This window comes from Passer domesticus, chromosome Z (assembly GCF_036417665.1).
Source record: "Passer domesticus isolate bPasDom1 chromosome Z, bPasDom1.hap1, whole genome shotgun sequence".
Classification (NCBI taxonomy): domain Eukaryota; kingdom Metazoa; phylum Chordata; class Aves; order Passeriformes; family Passeridae; genus Passer; species Passer domesticus.
Genome location: NC_087512.1, coordinates 63,728,165 through 63,732,160, shown reverse-complemented (window position 1 = coordinate 63,732,160; position 3,996 = coordinate 63,728,165). Strand labels below are relative to the sequence as shown.

At 43.5% G+C, this 3,996-nt stretch overlaps 1 long non-coding RNA gene across 1 annotated transcript; it reads right to left on the bottom strand.

Moving 5' to 3' along the window:
* Positions 1 to 351: 351 nt before the first annotated feature.
* Positions 352 to 3,769, bottom strand: LOC135289682 (uncharacterized). Its single transcript, XR_010352418.1, has 2 exons — positions 888 to 3,769; positions 352 to 781 (listed from the first exon to the last, which is right to left on the bottom strand). It is a non-coding gene; the product is annotated as an uncharacterized LOC135289682 (long non-coding RNA).
* Between the last annotated feature and the right edge of the window lie 227 nt (positions 3,770 to 3,996).

The following is a 3,996-nucleotide window of genomic DNA, read 5'->3' as shown; positions in this document are numbered from 1 at the left end:
CTGCTCTACTCAGCAAACTTGCTGAGGGTGCTCTCAATCCCACTGTCCCTTGTCACCAACAAAAATACTAAATAGTGCTGGTCCAAGGGTTCCCTGATGAACATAATTTGTCAATGGTCTCACCTGGACATTGAACTGTTGACTGGAACTGTCTGAGTGTAACCATCCAGTCATCTCCTTATCCTTCAAGTGGTCTAGACACCAAATCTATGTCTCTCCAGTTTAGAGACAAGGATGTTGTATGGGGCAGTGTCAAATACTTCCCAGAAATCCAGGCAGATGAGGCCAGTCACTGTTCCCTTATCCATTACCTCTGTAGTAGAAGGCCACCTGTCATAGAAGGCCACCAAATTTGTCAGGCATGATTTTCCTTTAGTGAAGTTTGTGACCAATCACCTTTGTATTTTCCACATTCCTTAGTTAGTTACCAGAAGGTTTGGCTCCATGGTTTTGCCAAGCTCTGAGGTGACTGACGGTTTTGTAGTTCCCTGGATCTTTCTTCCTTTTTCTCTTTTTAAAAGTACGGATTATGTTCCCCCTTTTCCAGCCAGCGGGAACTTCACTAGACTGCCATGACTTCTAAAGTATGATGGATAGTAACTTAGCTACTTTCTTCACCAGTTCACTCAGGATCCACACAAGAATCTTGTTGGGTCCCATTGATTTGTGCACCTTCAGGTTTCTCAGATATTCTTGAACTTGACCTACAGCAGGTGGCTCTTCATTCTCTCAATCTGTCCCTTCACCTTCTGCAATTTGGATGGTGTCACTGGAGAACGTACTAGTGAAGAAAGAGGCGAAAAAGTAATTGAGTATGTCAGCCTTTTATCCCAGGGTTACAGTCCCCAGTAACCAAGTCTCCTATACCCCATCCAGAAAGAGCTCACATTTTTCCTAGTCTTCCTTTATCACCGGTGTACCTATGGAAGCTCTTCTTGCTGCCCTTGATGTCCCGGTCAGGTTTAATTCTATCAGTGATTTAGCTTTCCTAATCTAATCCCTGGGTATTCAATCTCTCCATATTCCTCCCAGGCTACTTGTGCTTGCTCCAAGCCTCTGTAGACTTCCTTTTTGTGTTTGAATGTGTCCAGCAGCTCCATATTCATCTGCACACCTCCTAAGGTTTTCACTTGGCTTCCTGTTCATTGGGAGGCTCCTGAGCCTCTGATCACTCCTGAGGTGATCCTTGAACATTAACCTGCTTTCCTGGGGTCTTCTTTCCTCCAGGGCTTTATCCCATGGCACTCTACCAAGCAGATCTCTCTAGGCCAAGATGGCTGCTCTGACGTCCAGGGCTTGCTTTGCCCCTCCTCACTCTCCTAAGGATCTCAAACACCACCATTTCATGGTCACTGCAGCCCAGGCTGAGCTTCACATCTCGCACCAGACCCTCCTTCTTGGTGAGAACAAGGTCCAGCACAACACCTCTCCTTGTTGGCTTCTCTATCACTTGGAGAAGGAAGTTACCTTTGAGGCATTCCTGGAAACTCCATGCTTAATTCCCTGCTGTATTGTCCTTCCACCAGATAATAGGCTGGTTGAAGTCCCCCATGAGGATAAGGGCTTGTGAACATGAGGTGGTTCCTACATGCCTGTAGATGACTCATGTCCCCTGTCCCTGCCATTCCTTTAATACTGGCCCGTCATTCATCCCCAGGCAGAACTCCATGCACTCTGAGTTTATCACTGATATAGAAGGCAACATATCCTCCTCATTTCCCCTGCCTGTCCCATTTTAAAGAGCAATATATAAAATATAGAGAATTTGGCGACTATTATGAAGCTGCAATATTGGTTCTAATACTTTTAAACTGTTTCTGTAGGGAGAATGATGTATTTTATTACACCAACTATGTATAGTTGTAAAGGCAGTAAGTTATTAAGTGTTATCATGGTTTGACCCCAGCCGGCAGCTCAGCCCCATGCAGCTGCTCACTCATTACCCCTAGTGGGATAAGGGAAAGAATAAGAAGGGTAAAAGTGAGAAAACACGCAAGATAAAAACAGTCTAATAGGCAAAGCAAAAGCCACACATGCACGCAAAGTGACACAAGGAAATCATTTACTCCTTCCCAGGGACAGGCAGGTGTTCAGCCATCTCCAGGAAAGCCAGGCTTTATCATGCATAAAAGTGACTGGAGAATACAAATGCCATCCCTCTGAACCTTCCTCTTTTCCCCTTTCTTTGTCCTCTCTCAACTTTATATGCTGAGCATGATGTTATAAAGTACAGAATGTGCCTTTGGTCAGTGGGGGTAAGCTGTCCCAGCTGTGTCCCCTTCTCAGCTCCTTGTGAATCCCAACCCACTTGCTGCTGGGGTGGGGTGAGGAGCAGAAAAGGCCTTGGTTCTGCATAAACACTGCTCAGCAAGGAGAACACCATGAGTTATCAACACAGTTTTCAGGACATATACAAAACCCAGCTCCATACTAACTACTGTGAAGAAAATTTACTCCATCCCAGATAAAATCAGCATGAATGTTTCATAACGTGTTACAAATCTAAGTGAATATAAATCTGAGTGAATACAAGTGCACATATGGAAACACAAGTCTTTCATTAGGTAAAGTGCAACAGGATTATAAAAATTCAGCCATGACTGAGAGAAAAAAAACAAACCAAAACAAAAGGTGGGGCACTGAGAGGAGTGCTTTGGGAAATGCTTAATTTAAAATCTGGTCAGGGCATCCTTTGGGATTCCTATCTAATTCACTGCAGCCAGCCTTTCATTGCCTCTCTCTTCCTGGGTTTTTCAGCCCTTCCCCACATCCCTCCCCTTCACATTGAAGTCCAGGTTTGGACTAACAGGAATTGATCTTTCACACCATCCTAAGCACTCCATGTACTAATGAAACTAAAATAATTGGGGTGGTCCTACTGTCATACCCTAGCAGTACATGATGTGTAACAGCACTGAGGAAGGGCACCTGTCCCTGGAGAAGAATGGGAACTGTTAATGCCAGCCAGAGATTGCTAAGAGCAGGTCACATCTGCCACTGATGCCAGAACAGAGAAATGACAGTTCCCATGGGGGTAACATTTCTTCATTTTCCATGGAGCAACTTTTGCAGCTCCCTCCCTGCTCAGAAGATGGGTGCTTGTAAGCCTCATTCCTGGAGATGTCTGTAGGTTATACACATGGACTGCTGGTACATAAATAGATGTGTGGCTTTCACTGCTGAACTGTGAGCCTAAACAAGGTGTAGGCTTTGGATGTTGAGCTATACCTATGTTTGGTCATGATTGCCACTATTTACTTAAATATTTTTAGCTTTCTTATATCTATTTATCACTGAATTGAAAGAGTTAGTTTGAAAGGAAGAAAACCTTAGGTACTGAATATAATTTGAACAAAAACTGAGAAGAGGGAACTAAAGGGGTAATGATTTTAAACTGAGTGTTTAGACTATTTAAGGAACAATATTTTTAGCATGAGGGTGGTCAAACACTCACACAGCTTGCCAAGAGAGGTGGTAAATGCCTCACCCCGGGAAACACTCAAAGTCAGGTCGGAGAGTGCTCTGAGCAACCTGATTTAATTGAAGATGTCCCTGATCATCGCAGGGGCAGGGACCAGAAGACCTTTAAATGTGCTTTCCAAACCCAACCATTCCATGATGCGATGGTTCCATGTAAATTGTGGTGACCAAGAGCTCCCTCTTGTGTGTCACAGAAAGAGCAGCAGGTCCGTGTCTCCACAGGGCTGCCTTGGACCCATAAGTAAAAACTTTTTCCTCAGACATTTGCAATCATGTTGAGTTCCCTACCTTACCTGAAAATAAATAAAGAAACAAACAAATAATAAGCTACCATAAAATGGACATTTTAAAACAAATTCTAATCCATTATACTTATTACATACGAACATATTTTTAAAGACATTGAAAATCAAAGCACTGTGTGTTTATACGAACACAGGTTCACAAATTGCTGTTGTCAATAACTCAGGACTCTGCAAGAGTGCATGTGAAGTATTTCAGATCATAAGAGGGGTC